Source organism: Oncorhynchus masou, chromosome 5 (assembly GCF_036934945.1).
Source record: "Oncorhynchus masou masou isolate Uvic2021 chromosome 5, UVic_Omas_1.1, whole genome shotgun sequence".
In the NCBI taxonomy this organism is placed as follows: domain Eukaryota; kingdom Metazoa; phylum Chordata; class Actinopteri; order Salmoniformes; family Salmonidae; genus Oncorhynchus; species Oncorhynchus masou.
Window position 1 is genome coordinate 39,598,768 of NC_088216.1, and position 22,541 is coordinate 39,621,308.

General features: G+C 42.1%; 1 protein-coding gene across 1 annotated transcript in view; it reads left to right on the plus strand.

Moving 5' to 3' along the window:
• The first annotated feature begins 952 nt into the window (after nt 1–952).
• The window catches only part of LOC135539567 (eyes absent homolog 2-like), a 75,684-nt gene continuing 54,095 nt past the window's right edge, over nt 953–22,541 (plus strand). Inside the window, exon 1 of the mRNA XM_064965515.1 lies at nt 953–1,317. The gene's annotated coding sequence lies outside the window, so the exon portion shown is untranslated. The remainder of the gene's footprint in view (nt 1,318–22,541) is intronic.

Here is a 22,541-nt window from a genome sequence, read left to right on the forward strand (position 1 = left end):
ACAATTGTTGGAAAAATTACTTGTGTCATGCACAAAGTAGATGTCCTAACCAACTTGCCAAAACTATAGTTTGTTTAACAAGAAATCTGTGGAGTGGTTGAAAAACGAGTTTTAAAGTCTCCAACCTAAGTGTATGTAAACTTCCGACTTCAACTGTATGTACATATAACTAGGTATAAAGTGACAGATAGTAAACAGTAACAACAGCATATGTTAAAATTTGACCAAAAGGGGTCAATGCAGCTATTTCGTTAGTCTTATGGCATGGGGGTAGAAGCTGTTCAGGATCCTTTTGGTTCCAGACTTGGTTCATCATTACCAAATGATTTGCGGTAGCAGGGAGAACAGTCTATGACTTGGGTGGCTGTATTCTTTGACCATTTTGTAAAGCCTGCTTCATATATCAAATTGTTACTTTATATGAGCAGGTTATAAGTGTTCCTTTAAAAGTAGAAGCCTAGAAGATCTCAAAATGTACACACATTAACGACCTATAGAAACCAGCCAATAGCCTAGGGTCATTAGAATTGAATGATCCATCCACACATCTGAAGTTGCCTCCTGTCAACACCATCACAGACTTTCAGAGAAAAGCCCTTAGCTAGTGAGCCCTTCTTCTCTTTTTTTGTGTAAACAACAGTTGTCTTTGTGTAAACAACAGTCGAGAGAGGCACTCTTGACCAAACAAAGATGTAAATGTGAGATAAAGAGATAAAGGAAGAGCTCAACTCTGCTTGAGCTATTTTGTTAACTGAAGAATAGAGAGAGCCAATTGAAAGCAACTCCTGCGTAATGGAACACGCACGGTCGCGCGCGGGGATCACAAACACACACACACACACACACACAAATGCATTGTACAGCACTCGGCTCGTGGGTATTGAGAACACCCTCAGGAGGAGGAACCAAGATTTTTCTATTTGCATAACATCACTTCCCTACCAGCGTCAAAGAAAACACGCTCCAGAAGGTGTATATGACACTAATCGAGAAACGGCGCAATGTTTTGGATGAAAACGTACCCTTAGATTTGGTTGATAGCTGCCATTTCGGGTTATTCGACCATACACGAACGATTCAAGAGGTCCAAACGAAGTGCGCATACAATTCTAAAATCTACAGTCATCACTTTGAAGAAGATATATGCATAGACAGTGAGAAAGGACGTGCTGTGACTTCAGGTTGACCATTGAGCGTTCCAGTGTCATCTGTGGAAGACGTTTTGCTCTAGTGTTGAACATACTACGTGATATGGAGAGACGACACTGTTGAAAAAATACCGGCATTTTATTTTTCCTGACCTAGACACAAATCATGGTAAGTGGATTAATAGCATATGATTGGATGTATCATGTCATGCTGCTTTTCAAAAGTCTTATTACCTGATCAGAAAAAGTGTTATAGCATGTGATCATTATGTGTGGAATTAAACGATTTTTATGAGCGCTTGAATTATCTGTAGGCCTATAGGTCAGGCTACAATGCTACAGAACAATTTCAATTTAACTTAAAGTAGGCCTGTATTGTTTTTGTTGTTGTCACAGTACACTATAATAAACTATACAAACAATACTTTACTAGAGCGAGACAATGCCATATCAACATTAGTATATTACATAATGTAACGATATTATGGGTTGCGCTTGTGCCTATTGTATTTTTAAACCAACTCCAATCAGCAATTCTTTGCAATTGAGTTGATGACAATTCATGCCCTAGCCGCATCAACTGACGACTACGTAAGCCACCTGTATCCTGTTTCAGTAGCCACGAAATTTCATTTGGAACATTATTGGTAATAATGTACAGCAGTTTTGAATCATTCTTTAATAATTATCGCCAATACCCATTTGACTTTATAGCTCAAGCGCCAGTAAGTTTACCCGCTTGAAAACCTAACAAATTCACAGCCTATAAATGTGGCTACAGTATATGAGACAGTGACTGATATTTTTTATCAGCATTTTCCTTTCTCTTACATGTTTGTATTTTTATTCACTCTAGTTAAATTGGAATGGAATTACAGCAAATTACTATGCATTTAATGAAGTAGCCCATCAGACAATTTCAAAGACATTTCAATCCTATTTCCAATGAGTACAGTAATCTATATTTTCTTAATTTAAAACTGAAATATATTGCACTGCAGGTTAAGGCCTAACGTTACTTGACAGCCAAATATTATAATAAAAAACAATAGCTATGATCGATGAGTTATGATCAATATACTTCTATGCATACATTACCCATTGCACTATTGTACATTATATTATAGGCTACAGTTAAGTTTCCAGGGAATCCAACTTTTACATGCACCCATAATCTATTACTTAACAATGCCGTTTTACTCTATGGCAGCAATTACAGTTTAAGGCAACATAACTTGGTGTGAGTTGTCCAGTTACTGCCTTGTAAGTTTAGAAAAATATAAATTTCACAGTTAATTTCACAGTTATTCTAAATCACGTAGTTTTTGTCTGTTTTTCTCTGTGTGTGTGTTTGAGTTTGAGTAAAGTGTCTGTCTGTGTACTACGGGGAATGTTGGGGGAGTTTACCATTCTGTCCTACTTTTCGTTAAAGTTCTTTGTTTTCCTTAGTGGCAGTTGAATCTTTTCAACACTTGTTCTTGGCCTAAGTACTGAAGATTACACCGAAATAACGGAGGCCCTTCCCTTGCCAGGAACCTAATTAAGTCATTTAAGGGAAACACGCTAAGCATTTTTCAAAGAAGGGTATTCATATTTCTCAAGGACCCCTTCATAGCTCCAATCTAAAATCGCCTCCTGTGTTTTGGTAGCCATTCCAAATACCTTTAAGCACTCCTAGATCATGAGAGCTTCAGTCAGAAGTAGCCATGTCTGGATCTCTCCTTTTTGCTCTCAGCACAAAAATAACAAAACCATTATTCGGTGTCTGAGAAATGCAGACAATGGTCCCATTGACATCTTGATCCACACATAATAGTGCATGTGGCATATGATCAGTCATTGCTTGCATATGGATATTACATTTACTTGACTTGTTGAGGTGATCAAATGCGCATATCTTTCCATCGGAAAAATAAGAACGCTATTACAATACCCTTATTTTATTAAAATGAATATAATCTAGTGCTTCGCACTAGTAGGCCTACTTAACTTAATCAGTTAACTGAAGATACAATTATTCAGTTGATTTGGCTGAAATTGTATGAAATTATGCCCTAATTCATATATATGCACGTGGTGTAGATCCAGGAAGAGTATTAGTTTTGTATCTAACCGATTACAAAGTTTTGAGCAAATCCATCAGAATTGTACATTTTTCATGTAACTGAATGGGCAGAAAGACGACAACCCACCATTTTGTATTTCAGCAAACAACCAAGTATTAAATATAGTAAAATATGCCTCATATCAACTATTTTCCCCAATTTTATAAAATAAATCTTTGACTTATCAGCTCTTGTCCAAGTCATCTGAAATATACTTGTGGAGCAAATATCAGCTCAACCAGTACATTTTTTGTATCAATGCTGAATATAATAAATACAATTGAATATAAATGATCAGATACTTGCTCCATATCTGAATTTCTACCCACACAAACAACATCTGGGAAAATAAAAAAAGTGGACCACATACCGAAGGCAGTGTGTACTGGGGTGTGTTTGATTTAACACTCTGTTTCGTATCCTAATGATATTAGGCCCCATTTTTGGAACGGCCTTCTGCTTCGCGGGACACTCTCCCTTCATGGTTCCTATTACTTGAGTCTAAGAAATAGTGAATAAGCAGGAGCCCTGAGAATTCCCCATCCTGTACCGCAAGGCACCCCCTCTTAAGAAAACACAAATTAATTCAAAACTCCTCTGGAGCCAAAAGTTTGTGGAATTATACATATTTTCATAGAAAGCTCTGCTCTTCCTGACTTTATCTCCACTAATTTCATTATTTCACAGCTAGCACGTTTGTCTCTCACTGGGAGTCAGGGGGCTTGAATTCTGGGAAACAGCCTGTATGGTCAACCAATCCTCTGTGCAATAGAGCCACTCGGGATAAATGCAATTGTTCCACTCGGGATAAATGCAATGGCTTGCGACTGTCCTAAGTGTGTGCACTGAAGCAGCACATGCAGATATCCTGAATAAGTCAAAAGATTGTGTTTTCAAAGGGACTCGTGAACTGCACTTTATTTGCAAAATCAATCTGTCAACTAGAATATAGTATTCTCTTCTATTCACTGTTCATCAAATCCAAAGCATTTGACACTGTTTCAATGGGGTTCTCAATAATCCAATTATTGAAATTACAGCAGCATCTCACTGTTTTGGTTGTTAACCCTCAACCCAGATGTCTTAATATTTATTTAGTAGTTCATAATGTATTTATATTCTGTTCACGGGGGGACAGCTAATGGCCATAAAAGCAGCAAGCTAAATGTAACATACAGCTGTTTTGGTCACATTCACTTATCAATTTATTTCCTCTAAAAACACATTTTAAATCACAAGGCAGGTTTAATGCAACTCAGTCAAAGCATTGAACTGAACTGTGTGTAAACTTTCCATCAACAATATGCCTCTGGATTTAAGCCTTCGGTCCATAGGCTGCAACCAAAGAACTCGGACCACAACGTCCGTCTGTGGAACTATGATTTTAGATTTCACAATGAATAATTAGAACAAGAACAGCGTTTGAAATGAAACATTTGAAGAAAATTGTTTCTTGGGTTTTAAATATAACTATTCCTAATGTAATTGTATAATCAAACGATTGTTCTCCTTTAAAAAAAACAGAACCTAACTTCCATCTGTTGAGTTAAAACCTTCGTAACACTTTACTTAAAGCTTGCAATTATATTGCCTGATGATGCAGAAATAATGCATTATAAGACTTATCATATCACTTATCACAAATCAACCCTTTTAGTGTCCCATAATAATCTCATAATACAGTGTCTCATAAAAACCTCATACCTCCGTGTCTCACTGTCTCTTTGCTGTGACCATTTACCCAATAACCCCTACAATGACCATTTCATTTAAGGCTTTAGAGAGAGAGGCGAATGCAATACAGGTTCACAGTAATCCTTGATTACCACGAGCAATGGAGCTATTGTGTTGGATGAATATGGGGAGTGTGAGGAGGGAACACTGAGTGAATGTGGTGAAATGAGGAAGGGAGAGTTGAAGGAGAGTGTGGGTCTCATTGGCTCTGCTTGAGCAGTTTGTGGAGAAGCTTCCATATTACCCCCCCCCCCCCTCCCCCCACACACACATATGCGTCCAGAAACACACACACACACACACACAACAAGCACACACACACACACACAACAAGCACACACACGCACGCATCACACCCACACACATAAGGAACACACACACACAATTCCTCTAAATACACCTTGGGAGGCCTTCACATTCTAACTCTGACAGACCAGGAAGGAGGACACACACACAGGCACACACAAACACACACACACACCATGCTGTTGTGTTCAACCTGTTCACACCTGTTGCTTTACTCTTTCACAATTTCCACTAGAGCCTAGCTCCAGATTTGAGGATATTCACATATTCTGCTCTGTATCGGGAATTCTGACCCAGCTAACAGACATCATACATGATTTGTTTTTATACAGCAGCTGTATCATTGACACCTGTGTTATTACATTCAGTTGCACTGGGCTGTTTACCATGGGAAAAACACATTCAGATCTTAAGTTTAAACGGATGAGTATCCCCTACAGAGAGTAATTTAGCTGTTACTCCTAATGTGGTGGAATGGCAAGTTCTGTCACGTCAAGTAAACTACAGGTAAATCATTCAGCCAGGCACTAGCTAATGTTGCCACGTCTTTGGGTAATGCCTGTATGCTTTGCTCCAGTGCGTGTGTGTGCTGGTGAGCTCTGGACAGCTGCTGGCAACTAGGGCGGGCGTTGTCATTGGCTGTGTAGACAGAGGGGAAAGGGTGGAGGGCAGCGCTTTTTGTCCAAATGACTAATAAAGAGGCCTGCTCAGTCTGTGAGTGTGTCTGTGTGTGTGTTCCTAGGTGCCTGCCTCCCTGCTTTTTGGCATGCATGTATGCCTGACTGTGTGTGTGTGTGCCTGCGCGTGTGCATGTGTGTGTGTGCCTACCCCCCTCTCCCATCAGTAAACCAGATGTTTTACCTGAGAGCAGACCACCATCTGACTGGGGTCACCCACCGCTCTGGCCCACACCTCGTTTTTAAAGGGGCGTCCGGTAGGTCTGCCAGCTGTCCCTCTCCCTGACCCTTGTTCCGGGGCACTGATTCTGGGCAAGAGATGGGGGGGGGGGGGTAGCGGTGGAGGTGGAAGGGGCTGTATTAGGACGGGGTATATTATGGGTGGATAGATAGCAAGAGAGCGGGGGGGGTAGAAGGACAGACAAAGAGAGAGAGAGGGAGTGAGACAGATAAAAGAGGGAGAGAGATCCATGGTAGCTTGATTGAATGAAAGGCGGCTCGATTACGCGGGATAGGGGGGCGCAGACCCCCGTGCAGCTGGCATAAAAGCAGGCTTGTTGGTTGGAGTCCACCAAGTGGAAAGGAAAAGGCCACCAAGTCTCACAGCTAGTGTTACACACGCACGAACGTGCACATGCACACAGACACACACACACACACGCACACATACACAAATGGCAACAGGTATGAGGGAGGGACCTTTTATGAGCTCAAAGCCACTTAATTGCAATTTTCTCTTTTCTTTTGAATGTTAAATTGGATTTTATTGGTTAATTTGTGGTTTTTGATGGACAATGGAGCATAGTAGCAGCTTGTTTGAGTTGAGTCCGTTTGTCACATTTATCCCTGGGTTCATTATTGAAACTTTTTTTTAGATTTTTTGGGTGAATACTTTCAGTGTTATTGGCCATTTCATATGATTTGTTATGCTTTTATTTAGATCTTCCGCTTAGGAATATTTGTCTTTCCTGCAACTATCAGCATAGACCTAGTCAGTTTCAAAGTACATTACTGGGGCAAATTCAAGCTCGGAAATTAACTTAAAACTCTCTCACCTCACACATAGCCTGGCTTGCCTTGTACCACTCAGCTGTATCCGTGGACGTATGGAGCAGGTTTTCCAAAACGGGAGATGATTTTGAGCCATAAAGGTGGCCTATATGTATTTATTTGCTCGTCCTGATCATATGGTTCAATCACTGAAAACATGAATCAATAAACACATCCCATTAACATTTTTGTCATCAACACTGAATGTCCTAACCCACACCGATAGTGATGGCTGTCTCATAGCAGACTTGCTAATTACACTAGCAAAGATTATCTGACCATCTGACTTTGGACAGAATCAACTTTTTAAAGATTGTTCACCTCTTAAAAGAGAATTTCAATGACTTGTCATTGACTTAACTGGCAAAGAAAAGGTTAAATAAATGTACAGGCTACTTCCTCCTACTGCCAACATGGGGGCTTCTAGTGTGTGTGTTTGTGTGTGTTCAGTGTTCTAGTGTTAATGAAATCCCTGGGCTCTGAGGTCATCCCTGTGTAAGAGTCTTCTCTCTCAGGAGCCCATTACTGGACTCTAATCGCCCCTCACATCTGCTCGCAGCCTCAGACACACAGACACGCACACACACAAGCACACACACACGCACACACACACACACACACACACACACACACACACACACACACACACACACACACACACACACACACACACACACACACACACACACACACACACACACACACACACACACACACACACACACACACAGTGTGGCAGGCAGCCTTATTTACTAGCCATGCGGTTCAAAGGCTGCAGACGGGGTGAAGCCGCAGGCCCTGTGTGCTCTGAATGGGGACAGGCCCAGTGAGCATGTGTGTGTGTGTGTGTGTGTGTGTGTGTGTGTGTGTGTGTGTGTGTGTGTGTGTGTGTGTGTGTGTGTGTGTGTGTGTGTGTGTGTGTGTGTGTGTGTGTGTGTGTGTGTCAGGTCCTAGGGTATAATATATGGAATTACATTTGAGTGTCCATGTGGAAAGTTGCCTGTGTGAATAATAATGGTAATTTTCTATTCTATTGTGTTCTATTATATTCTATTCTATTGTGTTCTATTATATTCTATTCTATTGTGTTCTATTCTATCGTGTTCTACTGTACTCTACTTATTCTACTCTAGTCTGTATGTGGTTTGGCTATGCAGAGCCTGAGAGGATTGTTGGGGTATGACAGTTTTGTGTTGTGTTTATATGACTCCCTTAGCAATGGCATACCCAATACAGTGACTTGACTGTACACTTTGTAAACTCTCTGTGATTATGTTGTCTCAGCTGAACATTACCTTATTGCTTGTACGCGCCTCTCTAGTTAATGTCAAAATAAGTACTGATGCCCAATTACTCCCTAATGTACTGTAGACTACCGAGAGGATGCACACTTATTACAGTACATATTTTCAGATAGGCTTATCTCTTCGTACTATTCTTAGTGTTTTTTCTATCTAATTGCTCTGTAGTTCTGTGCCAAAGGGCAGACACAAGGTCATAGAGGTTATTACTGGCAGATGGCACTAACATCCAGAATGGAGTCTGTTTAGCCATGGCAGGACTACAATACTGAAGTCTTGTTCAGGGGCCTTTGTTGAAGAGAGAGCGGGGGCCTGTCTGTGCGAGACAGTGTATTCAGTACCCCCAGGCAGTCAGTGGGGCAGAATTTAGGGTTCCAGGTGGAGGTCCATATGGTGTCATTAAGAGGTATTCAGTCACCTTCTCCACCTTGTAATGCATGTTACATGGAGCCATTATGCTGCAGGGAGAGCTCAGCTCATTTAGAGGTCATTGCCATTGTGCGACTTGCCTGCCATCCATCACACTGGCGCACACGTACAGACACACGCGCACACGTGCACACACACACACTAACTAATCCACCCATGTGTGGATGCACGAAAGGACGCGCACACACACATTTTTTCAGACTAGACTGGATGCATAGTTTAGTATAGTACCTTAGGATATACTGTACATACACATTTTTAAAACAAAAGTAACCACACTTTCATTTATTCAGGCAATGAAGGAAAATTTAGAAATATAATCCATTGTCATTCCAAATGTCAGAGAGAGAGATAGATATATATGTATGATGCAAAACGTCATACAATGCACCAGAATCCGATATCCGTGAAAAAAAAGCCAGCTCTTGCAAAAATGAAGTCGGAAGGTGAGCCAAGGCCGACCGAGGCCAATGGGGCCATGGCCCTGTTGAGGTTTGTTTTATCTTCGGTTTCAATTGGAACTGTCCAGATCTCCTCGTGTTCCCATGCCCTTTTGCTCCGCTGCTGGGCTCCTCTGGACTCTACCAGGAAGCACCCTGCACATCACAGGGATGAGAGGGGAAGTCAGGGGGCTTGGACGGGGCTGTCACCGTTTACTTTCCCATGTTCAATTCCCCACTAGCATGGTCAGTCTGTTATGTAGTGCGTACTGCTTAGTATTATATCCTCTTTGTACAACCGTGAGTCAACAAGTGTGTTTTCCTTGTACTGTGTGGCGAGATTACTTTTTACGCTTACGAATCTGCTGACTGGAAGAGGTCAGATTTGGGCATGATGATTCACTGCTAAGGCTTCTAGTCATTGTTTCTGGTTATTATTTTAATGTTTATCTGGTGTTTACTGAGAAATGATAAAATAGAATGGTAATGACTCAATAATGATTTAGGTTACTCTGTTTTAGGATTAAATTCAAACAAGCACAAATCATTTTATGATATGATATGAATCATTTTGTGCAAGTAGTTTGGCTCAAATAATGTATACTTTTTTTGAAGTAAGCACCAAAAAGTACTCATAGTTACCAAATACTTTCTCCGAAAATACCGAGAAGATACCAGGTGAAATGGAGTTGTAAACTAAAGTGTCACCTTTCTTACAGTATATGCTTCATTGTGTCTATCCAGCCTTGCGGCTTCCCTGTCCAGTGACATCAGTCTACTATATATATCTACATTAAAAAATAAATAATAATATTTCACCTTTATTTAAACCAAGTAGGCTAGTTGAGAACAAGTTCTCATTTGCAATTGCGACCTGGCCAAGATAAAGCATAGCAATTCGACACATACAACAACACAGAGTTACACATGGAATAAATAAAACATAGTAAATAATACAGTAGAACAAAAGAAAACAAAAAGTCTATATACAGTGAGTGCAAATGAGGTAAGATAAGGGAGTTATAAGGCAATAAATAGGCCATGGTGGCGAAGTAATTATAATATAGCAATTAAACACTGGAATGGTAGATGTGCAGAAGATGAATGTGCAAGTAGAGATACTGTGGTGCAAAGGAGCAAGATAAATGAATAAATACAGTATGGGGATGAGGTAGGTAGATAGATGGGCGGTTTACAGATGGGCTATGTACAGGTGCAGTGATCTGTGAGCTGCCCTGACAGCTGGTGCTTAAAGCTAGTGTGGGAGATATGAGTCTCCAGCTTCAGAGATTTTTGCAGTTCGTTCCAGTCATTGGCAGCAGAGAACTGGAAGGAAAGACGACCAAAGGAGGAATTGGCTTTGGGGGTGACCAATTAGATATACCTGCTGGAGCGCGTGCTACAAGTGGGTGCTGCTATGGTGACCAGTGAGCTGAGATAAGGTGGGGCTTTACCTAGCAGAGACTTGTAGATAACCTGTAGCCAGTGGGTTTGGCGACGAGTATGAAGCGAGGGCCAACCAACAAGAGAGTACAGGTCGCAATGGTGGGTAGTGTATGGGGCTTTGGTGACAAAACGGATGGCACTGTGATAGACTCCATCCAGTTTGTTGAGTAGAGTGTTGGAGGCTATTTTATAGATGACATCACCGAAGTTGAGGATCGGTAGAATGGTCCGTTTTACGAGGGTATGTTTGGCAGCATGAATGAAGGATGCTTTGTTGCGATATAGGAAGCCAATTCCAGATTTCATTTTGGATTGGAGATGCTTAATGTGAGTCTGGAAGGAGAGTTTACAGTCTAACCAGACACCTAGGTATTTGTAGTTGTCCACGTATTTTAAGTCAGAGCCGTCCAGAGTAGTGATGCTGGACGGGCGAGCAGGTGCAGGCAGTGATCGGTTGAATAGCATGCATTTAGCTTTACTTGCGTTTAAGAGCAGTTGGAGGCCACGGATGGAGAGTTGTATGGCATTGAAGCTCGTATGGTGGTTAGTTAATACAGTGTCCAAAGAGGGGCCAGAAGTATACAGAATGGTGTCTTCTGCGTAGAGGTGTATCAGAGAATCACCAGCAGCAAGAGCAACATCATTGATGTATACAGAGAAGAGAGTCGGACCGAGGGTTGAACCCTGTGGCACCCCAATAGAGACTGCCAGAGGTCCGGACAACAGGCCTTCCAATTTGACACACTGAACTCTATCAAAGAAGTAGTTGGTAAACCAGGCGAGGCAATCATTTGAGAAACAAAGGCTGTCGAGTCTGCCAATAAAAATGTGGTGATTGACAAGAGTCGAAAGCCTTGGCCATGTCGATGAAGACGGCTGCACAGTAATGTCTCTTATCTATGGCAATTATGACGTCGTTTAGGACCTTGTGTGTGGCCGAGGTGCACCCATGACCAGCTCTGAAACCAGATTGCAAAGCGTAGAATGTACGGAGGGATTCGAAATGGTCGGTAATCTGTTTGTTAACTTGGCTTTTGAGGACCTTAGAAAGACAGGGTATGATAGATATAGGTCTGTAGCAGTTTGGGTCTAGAGTGTCACCCCCTTTGAAGAGGGGGATGACCGCGGCAGCTTTCCAATCTTTGGGAATCTCAGGCAATATGAGAGGTTGAAAGGTTGAACAGGCTAGTAATAGGGGTTGCAACAATTGTGTAACCCGGCTGATTTGTAGGGGTCTAGGTTTTGCAGCTCTTTCAGAACATCAGCTATCTGGATTTGGGTAAAGGAGTAATGGTGGGGGCTTTGGCAGGTTGCTGTGGAGGGTGCCAGGCAGTTGACCGGGGTAGGGGTAGCCAGGTGGAAAGCATGTCCAGCCGTAGAGAAATGCTTATTGAAATTCTCAATTATAGTGGATTTATCGGTAGTGACAGTGTTTCCTAGCCTCAGAGCAGTGGGCAGCTGGGAGGAGATGCTCTTATTCTCCATGGACTTTACAGTATCCCTGAACTTTTTTGAGTTAGTACTACATGATGTACATTTCTGTTTGAAAAAGCTAGCCTTAGCTTTCCCAACTGCCTGTGTTTATTTGTTCCTAACTTCCCTGAGACATTGCTTGGCTAGTTATAGTGTAGTGTTAGCTAACTAACATTGAACCTGGTTGGTTAGCTACCTCCAGATTCATGCAGGGTAGTAATGTCATGAGTTGGGATTATGGTTAATTGTTTAGCTAGTTAACTAGCTACATGCAATAGCATCGAATAGCCCCTGTGATATGTAACTGTTCAGGGAAGTCAGGAACCAATACACGCAGTCAGTCAGGAAAGCCAAGGCCAGCTTCTTCAGGCAGAAATTTGCTGTAGCATCCTGTAGCTCCAACTCCAAAAGGTTCTGGGACACTGTAAAGTCCATGGAGAACAAGAGCACCTCCTCCCAGCTGCCCACTGCACTGAGGCTAGGTAACACGGTCACCACCGATAAATCCATGATTATCGAAACTTCAACAAGCATTTCTCAACGACTGGCCATGCCTTCCTCCTGGCTACACCAACCTCGGCCAACAGCTCCTCCTCCCCGCAGTTACTCGCCCAAGCCTCTCCAGGTTCTCCCTTACCCAAATCCAGATAGCAGATGTTCTGAAAGAGCTGCAAAACCTGGACTCGTACAAATCAGCTGGGCTTGACAATCTGGACCCTCTATTTAGCATAAAGCATAGCAGTGTGAACAGACAACACAGAGTTACACATGGAGTTACACACCTCATTTGGCCGCCTTTCGTTCCAGTTCTCTGCTGCCTGTGACTGGAACGAATTGCAAAAATCGCTGAAGTTGGAGACTTTTATCTTCCTCACCAACTTCAAACATCTACTATCTGAGCAGCTAACCGATCGCTGCAGCTGTACATAGTCTATCGGTAAATAGCCCACCCATTTTACCTACCTCATCCCCATACTGTTTATATTTATTTACTTTTCTGCTCTTTTGCACACCAGTATCTCTACCTGTACATGACCATCTGATCATTTATCACTCCAGTGTTAATCTGCAAAATTGTAATTATTCGCCTCCCTCCTCATGCCTTTTGCACACAATGTATATAGACTCTCTTTTTTTTCTTCTGTGTTATTGACTTGTTAATTGCTTATTCCATGTGTAACTCTGTGTTGTCTGTTCACACTGCTATGCTTTATCTTGGGGTTGCGACAATGGGGGTTGCGACAATGGCGGCGGATAGTTTCAGAAATAGAGGGTCCAGATTGTCAAGCCCAGCTGATTTGTACGGGTCCAGGTTTTGCAGCTCTTTCAGAACATCTGCTATTTGGATTTGGGTAAAGGAGAACCTGTTGAAGTTTTCGATAATCATGGATTTATCGGTGGTGACCGTGTTACCTAGCCTCAGTGCAGTGGGCAGCTGTGAGGAGGTGCTCTTGTTCTCCATGGACTTCACAGTGTCCCAGAACTTTTTGGAGTTGGAGCTATAGGATGCAAATTTCTGCCTGAAGAAGCTGGCCTTAGAATTCATATAATGTGTCATTACACACCAACAGTGGGTTAAAAAAGTATTTAGTCAGCCACCAATTGTGTAAGTTCTCCCACTTAAAAAGATGAGTGAGGTCCGTAATTTTAATCATAGGTACACTTCAACTATGACAGACAAAATGAGGGAAAAAAATCCAGAAAATCACATTGTAGGATCTTTTATGAATTTATTTGCAAATTATGGTGGAAAATAAGTATTAGGTCAATAAAAAAGGTTATCTCAATACTTTGTTATATACCCTTTGTTGGCAATGACAGAGGTCAAATGTTTTCTGTCTTCACAAGGTTTTCACATACTGTTGCTGGTATTTTGGCCCATTCCTCCATGCAGATCTCCTCCAGAGAAGTGATGTTTTGGGGCTGTTGCTGGGCAACACGGACTTTCAACTCCCTCCAAAGATTTTCTATCGGGTTGAGATCTGGAGACTGGCTAGGCCACTCCAGGACCTTGAAATGCTTCTTACAAAGCCACTCCTTCGTTGCCCGAGCGGTGTGTTTGGGATCATTGTCATGCTGAAAGACCCAGCCACGTTTCATCTTCAATGCCCTTGCTGATGGAAGGAGGTTTTCACTCAAAATCTCACGATACATGGCCCCATTCATTCTTTCCTTTACACGGATCAGTCGTCCTGGTCCCTTTGCAGAAAAACAGCCCCAAAGCATGATGTTTCCACCCCCATGCTTCACAGTAGGTATGATGTTCTTTGGATGCAACTCAGCATTCTTTGTCCTCCAAACACGACGTTTTGAGTTTTTACCAAAAAGTTATATTTTGGTTTCATCTGACCATATGACATTCTCCCAATCTTCTTCTGGATCATCCAAATGCTCTCTAGCAAACTTCAGACGGGCCTGGACATGTACTGGCTTAACTTCTTGAAACTCCCCATCCCGGATCCGGGTTTGTGACTAAAGCCTCAGGCTCATTAGCATAACGCAACGTTAACGATTTCTGAAAATCGCAAATAAAATGAAAATAATGCGTCTGCTCTCAAGCTTAGCCTTTTCTTAACAACACTGTCATCTCAGATTTTCAAAATATGCTTTTGAACCATAGAAATTGACTAATTTGTGTAAGAGTATGCAAAGCTAGCATAGCATTTTGAGTAGCATTTAGCACGCAACATTTTCACAAAAACCAGATAACCAAATAAATAAAATCATTTACCTTTGAAGAGCTTCTGATGTTTTCAATGAGGAGACTCTCAGTTACATACCAAATGCGCAGTTTTTCCTGAAAGCGTCTGTGTGTAGGAGAAATCGTTCCGTTTTCTACATTGCGTCTGGCTACCGAAACGAACCGAAAATTCAGTCACCTACAACGTAAAACTTTTTCCGGATTAACTACATAATATCGACCGAAACATGGCAAACGTTGTTTGGAATCAATCCTCAAGGTGTTTTTTCACATATCTCTTCATTGATGTGAAGTTCGTGGAAGCTTGCTTTCCTCTCTGTATCCCATGGAAAAATACTGGCAGGTGACTTTTGCGCACCAATTTCGGCGCAGGACACCGGGCGGACACCTGGTAAATGTGGTCTCTTATGGTCAATCTTCCAATGATCTGCCTACAAATACGTCACAATGCTGCAGACACCTTGGGGAAATGACAGAAAGGGCAGGCTCATTCCTCTCGCATTCACAGCCATATAAGGAGACAATGGAAAACAGAGCCTCAAAAATCCTTGTCATTTCCTGGATGCCATCTCATCTTGGTTTTGCCTGAAGCTCACGTTCTAGGGCACGCACAGAGAATATCTTGGTATTTCTGGACACGTCAGAGTGTTTTCTTTCGAATGCTATCAATTATATGCATAGTCGAGCATCTTTTTGTGACAAAATATCTTGTTTAAAACGGGAACGTTTTTCATCCAAAAATGAAATAGCGCCCCCATAGATGTAAGAGGTTAAGCAGGGGGACACGTCTGGCACTGCAGGATTTGAATCCCTGGCGGCGTAGTGTGTTACTGATGGTAGGCTTTGTTACTTTGGTCCCAGCTCTCTGCAGGTTATTCACTAGGTCCCCCCGTGTGGTTATGGGATAATTTTGACCCCACGGGGCGAGATCTTGCATGGAGCCCCAGATCGAGGGAGATTATCAGTGGTCTTGTTATGTTTCCTAATAATTGCTCCCACAGTTGATTTCTTCAAACCAATCTGCTTACCTATTGCAGATTCAGTCTTCCCAGCCTGGTGCAGGTCTACAACTTTGTTTCTGGTGTCCTTTGACAGCTCTTTGGTCTTGGCCTTAGTGGAGTTTGGAGTGTGACTGTTTAAGGTTGTGGACAGGTGTCTTTTATACTGATAACAAGTTCAAACAGGTGCCATTAATACAGGTAACGAGTGGAGGACAGAGGAGCCTCTTAAAGAAGAAGTTACAGGTCTGTGAGAGCCAGAAATCTTGCTTGTTTGTAGGTGACCAAATACTTATTTTCCACCATATAATTTGCAAATAAATTCATAAAAATCCTACAATGTGATTTTCTGGATTTTTCCCCCCCATTTTGTCTGTCATAGTTGAAGTGTACCTATGATGAAAATTACAGGCCTCTCTCATCTTTTTAAGTGGGAGAACTTGAAAAATTGGTGGCTGACTAAATAATTTTTTGCCCTACTGTATTTGACGGTTTGTGTCGAATTTGAATCTGGTTTTTAGGGCGGTGCTAAAGTTATCTTCAGAAGTAAACAGCGGCAGTCACGGCTTTTGAGAGTCATGATGGCTTGCAGTGATGACACAAAAAATAAATGCATTCAGTTGTACAGTTGACTGTCCCTGTCTTGTTTTTAATCTGCGTGAGAAGCGCTACACCTCGTGGAGAGAGGCTGTACAACACAGAATGAGTTGCATTATGAGTGGTGTACGTTACGTCACTTCACAATTTAATGTACAACATCAGAGGGGTCAGTTTTTTCAACTTTTCTCATAAACTATCGGGCCATTGCCATGTCAATCAACGCTTGAATTGAAACGTAGTTCAAGCTCCAGATTTTGATGCCAACACAGTTCCTACAGTCCCATTTGTTCTCAATGCAGTCTCGTTTGAATGCTATGGTTGCGCAAATTTGTACGGATTGGAGTTAGTCAACAGTACATGTCTTAACAAAAGACTCCACTATGCAAGTAACCATTTCGGGTGCACTCGTAAATTCAGTTTTGCCTTCTAATCCGATGAGCATTCTCATCTGAGTGTGCCAGAGTGCAGAATAACTGATGAATTGCGAATGCTCAACATCCGTTGAGTATGGCCGGTGTCAGTAAGCGTTGGCAAAAAAACGTAATTAAATTGTTGCCAGCAGCACAGTTACAGTCTCCAACGCTCTGGATAACATGAAAACAGCTCTGCAAGGGCAAGTAAAATGTTCGGAGTGGGGTGTTCTCTCATTTGTGTCAGAAAGTAGCTAGCAAGCTAGCCAATGTTAGCTTGGGTGCCTGACTGCCGTTGGGAGGTGAGAACGATCTAATCAACCCTACTCATCGGCCAGAGCGTCCAGTGTGTGCTCTAAATTTACGAACAGACCAAATTGTGCAATGCTGTCATCAAGGCAAAGGGTGGCTGCTTTGAAGAATCTAAAATATATTTAGATTTTTTTAACACTTTTTGGATTCAATATGTGTTATTTCATAGTGTTGATGTCTTCACTATTATTCTACAATGTGGAAAATAGTAAAAATAAAGACAAACCTTTGAATGAGTAGGTGTGTCCAAACTTTTGACTGGTACTGTATATAAACACTACCGTTCAAATGTTTGGGGTGACTTAGAAATGTCCTTGTTTTCCATGAAAACATACATGAAATGAGTTGCAAAATGAGTAGGAAATATAGCAAAGACGTTGACAAGGTTATAAATAATGATTTTTAATTGAAACAATAATTGTGTCCTTCAAACTTTGCTTTTGTCAAAAAATCCTTCATTTGCAGCAATTACAGCCGTGCAGACCTTTGGCATTCTAGTTGTCAATTTGTTGAGGTAATCTGAAGAGATTTCACATCATGCTTCCTGAAGCACCTCCCAAAAGTTGGATTGGCTTGATGGGCAGGGTGAAGCTGCTCCCACAAAAGCTCAATAGGGTTGAGATCCGGTGACTGTGCTGGCCACTCCATTATAAACAGAATACCAGCTGACTGCTTCTTCCCTAAATAGTTCTTGCATAGTTTGGAGCTGTGAATTGGGTCATTGTCCTGTTGTATGAGAAAATTGGCTCCAATTAAGCGAAGTCCACAGGGTATGGCATGGGGTTACAACATGAAGTCATAGCCTTCCTTCTTCAAGATCCCTTGGACCCTGTATAAATCTCCGACTTTAGCACCACCAAAGCGCCCCCAGATCATCACATTGCCTCCACCATGCTTGACAGATGGCATCAAGCACTCCTCCATCATCTTTTCATTTTTTTTATGCATCTCATGAATATTCTTCTTTGTGATCTGAACACCTCGAACTTAAATGAGTCTGCCCATAACACTTTTTTCCAATCTTCCTCTGTCCAGTGTCTGTTCTTTTGCCCATCTTAATCTTTTATTTTTATTGGCCAGTCTGAGATATGGCTTTTTCTTTGCAACTCTGCCTAGAAGGCCAGCATCCTGGAGTAGCCTCTTCACGGCTGATGTTGAGACTGGTGTTTTCCGGGTAGTATTTAATGAAGCTGCCAGTTGAGGACTTGTGAGGCGTCTGTTTCTCAAACTAGACACTCTAATGTACTCGTCCTCTTGCTCAATTTTGCACCAGGGCCTCCCACTCCTCTTTCTATTCTGGTTAGGGCCAGTTTGTGCTATTCTGTGAAGGGAGTAGTACACAGCGTTTTACGAGATCTTCAGTTTCTTGGCAATTTCTTGCATGGACTACCCTTCATTTCTCAGAACAAGAATAGACTGACGAGTTTCAGAAGAAAGTTCTTCGTTTCTGGCCATTTTGAGCCTGTAATTGAAACCCAAAAACTGATGCTCCAACTGTTAAGATGATGCCGGAGAGGATGGCAGATGTTTTACGTTCCCCCAGTTGATTGTGTTTTTTTGTTTGTTTATTTGCATTGTTTGTAACTTATTGTTTAACTTATTTACCTACCATCTCTTATAACCCGAAAATAACTTCTGGACATCAGGCCTGCGATTACTCACCACAGACTAGCAGAATCCTCTTTTTCCTTTCACGTCTCTGATGAGCCAAACGCAAAGGATACACTATTTCCTCTGGAACAGGTCCCTATCCCTGTGATCTGTTTGAAGAGGAGGCGGAGAAAGAGGGGGCGAAGGTCGGGCTGTATCCTGAGAATTTGTAGGCTATCTAATAAATCTCCACTTCCCTCCATTCTGCTTGCAAATGTGCAATCCTTGGACAACAAAATCGAGGAATTACGCGGCAGATAAAACAACCAATGGGACATTAACAACAGTAATATCTTATGCTTCACGGAGTTGTGGCTGAACGACGACAACATCAACATACAGCTGGCTGGTTATACAATGTACCGGCAGGATATAACAGCGGCGTCTGGTAAGACATGTATTTTTGTAAACAACAGCTAGTACACAATATCTAAGGAAGTCTCGAGCTATTACTCTCCTGAGGTAGAGTATCTCATGATAAGCTGTAGACCACACTACCTACCAAGAGAGTTTTCATTTGTATTCTTTGTAGCTGTTTACATACCACCACAGTCAGAGGCTGGCACTAAGACAGTATTAAATTAGTTGTATTCTGCCATAAGCAAACAAGAAAACACTCACCCAGAGGCGGTGCTCCTAGTAGCCGGGAACTGTAATGCAGGGAAACTTAAATCTGTTTTACCAAATTTCTATCAGCATGTTAAATGTGCAACCAGAGGAAGAAGAACTCTGGACCACCTATACCCCATACACAGAGACGTATACAAAGCTCTCCCTCGCTCTCCATTTGGCAAATCTGACCATAATTCTATCCTCCTGATTCCTGCCTGCAAGCAACAATTAAAGCAGGAAGCACCAGTAACTTGATCAATAAAAAAGTGGTCAGAGGAAGCAGAAGCTAAGCAACAGGACTGTTTTGCTAGCACAGACTGGAATATGTTCCGGGATTCCTCCGATGGCATTGAGGAGTACACCACATCATTCATTGGCTTCATCAATAAGTGCATTGATGACGTCGTCCCCACAGTGACCGTACGTACATACCCCAACCAGAAGCCATGGATTACAGGCAGCATCCGCACTGAGCTAAATGCTAGAGCTGCCGGTTTCAAGGAGTGGGACTCTAACACGGAAGCTTTTTAGAAATCCCGCAATGCCCTCCGACTAACCATCAAACAGGCAAAGCGTCAAGATCAAATCGTACTACACTGGCTCTGATGCTGGTGGAATGTGGCAAGGCTTGCAAACCATTACAGACTACAAAGGGAAGCACAACCGTGAGCTGCCCAGTCACACAAACCTGTCAGACGAGCTAAACTACTTCTATGCTCACTTCGAGACAAATAACACTAAAACTTGCATGAGAGCACCAGCTGTTCCACAGCCGATGTGAGTAAGATCTTTAATAAGCAGGTCAACATTCACAAGGCCGCAGGGCCAAATGGATTACCAGGACGTGTACTGCGAGCATGCGCTGACCAACTGGCAAGTGTCTTCACTGACATTTTTAACCTCTCCCTGTCTGAGTCTGTAATACCAACATGTTTTAAGCAGACCACCATAGTCCCTGTGCCCAAGAACATTAAGGTAACGTGCCTAAACGACTACCGACCCGTAGCAATCACGTCTGTAGCCATGAAGTGCTTTGAAAGGCTGATCATGGCTCACATCAACACCAATATCCCAGAAACCTGAAACCCACTCGAATATGCATACCGCCCCAACAGATCCACAGATGATGCAATCTCCATTGCACTCCACAGTGCCCTTTCCCACCTGGACAAAAGGAACATCTATGTGAGAATGCTTTTCATTGACTACAGCTCAGTGTTCAACACCATATTGCCATCAAAGCTCATCAATAAGCTAAGGTCCCTGGGACTAAACACCTCCCTCTGCAACTGGATCCTGGACTTCCTGACGGGCCACCCCCAGGTGGTAAGGGTAGGTAACAACACATTCGCCACGCTGATCCTCAACACAGGGGCCCCTCAGGGTTGCATACTCAGTCTCCTCCTGTACTCCCTGTTCACTCATGACTGCGCGGTCTGGCACGACTCCAACACCATCATTTAATTTGCCGAAGACACAACAGTGTTAGGCCTGATCACTGACAACAACGATACAGCCTATAGGGAGGAGGTCAGAGACCTGGCTGTGTGGTGCCAGGACAACAACCTCTCCCTCAACGTGATCAAGACATAGCAGAGGATTGTGGATGACAGGGTAAAAAAGGACCGAGCATGCCCCCATTCTCATCAATAGGGCTGCAGTGGAGCAGGTTCAAGTTCCTTGGTGTCCACACCAAGACAGTCGTGAAGAGGGCACGACAAAACCCATTCCCCCCCAGGAGACTGAAAAGATTTGGCATGGGTCCTCAGATACTCAAAAAGTTCTACAGCTGCAGAGTGATGGTTGCTGATAATGGGCCTCTGTACTCCTACGTAGATATTCCATTAAAATAAATCTGTCGTTTCAAGCAACAATAGTCATTTACAACATTAACAATGTCTACACTTTATTTCTGATCAATTTGATGTTATTTTAAATGGACAAGAAAAATGCTTTCTTTCAAAAACAAGGACATTTCTAAGTGACCCCAAAACCTTTGAGCGGTAGTGTGTGTGTATATACAGTGCCTTGCGAAAGTATTCGGCCCCCTTGAACTTTGCGACCTTTTGCCACATTTCAGGCTTCAAACATAAAGATATAAAAAAAACTTAAAAATTGGGCGTGCAAAATTATTCAGCCCCCTTAAGTTAATACTTTGTAGCGCCACCTTTTGCTGCGATTACAGCTGTAAGTCGCTTGGGGTATGTCCCCCTTAACTTAAGGGGGCTGAATCATTTTGCACGCCCAATTTTTCAGTTTTTGATCTGTTAAAAAAGTTTGAAATATCCAATAAATGTCGTTCCACTTCATGATTGTGTCCCACAAAAAAATACAGTTTTATAGCTTTATGTTTGAAGCCTGAAATGTGGCAAAAGGTCGCAAAGTTCAAGGGGGCCAAATACTTTCGCAAGGCACTGTATATATATATATATATATATATATGTATACACACACACACACTACCGCTCATGATATATATATATATATATATATACACACACACAGTTGGAAAAAGTCAAGGGGTCTGAATTCTTTTTGAATATACAGCGCCTTCAGAAATTATTCAGACCCCTTGACTTTTTCCAAATGTTGTTTTGGTACAGCCGTATTCTAAAATGTATTAAATGTGTCACGATCGTCGTAATGATGAGCTACCAAGGCGCAGCGTGAATAGAGTTCCACGTATTTTTTATGAACTGAAACTCACCAAAACAAAACAACAAACAACCAAACGAAACGTGAAGCTACTAGTGTGCACACAGGCACCTAATTGTAGACAAGATCCCACACCAGAACGTGGGAAAAAGGGCGGCCTAAATTTTATCCCCAATCAGAGACACGATAAACAGCTGTCTCTGATTGGGAACCATATCAGGCCAACATATACATACAAAACCCCTAGACATATAAAAACGCTAGACATACAAAAAACCCTAGACATACAAAAACCTAGAGTACCCACCCTAGTCACACCCTGACCTAACCAAAATATATAGAAAACAGAGATATCTAAGGTCAGGGCGTGACAAAATGTTTTGCAGCAATCTACACACAATACCCCATAATGACAAAGAAAAAACAGTTGAAGATTGTTGTTAAAGATTTTTCTGATTTATTAAAAATAATACATTTACATAACTACACAGACC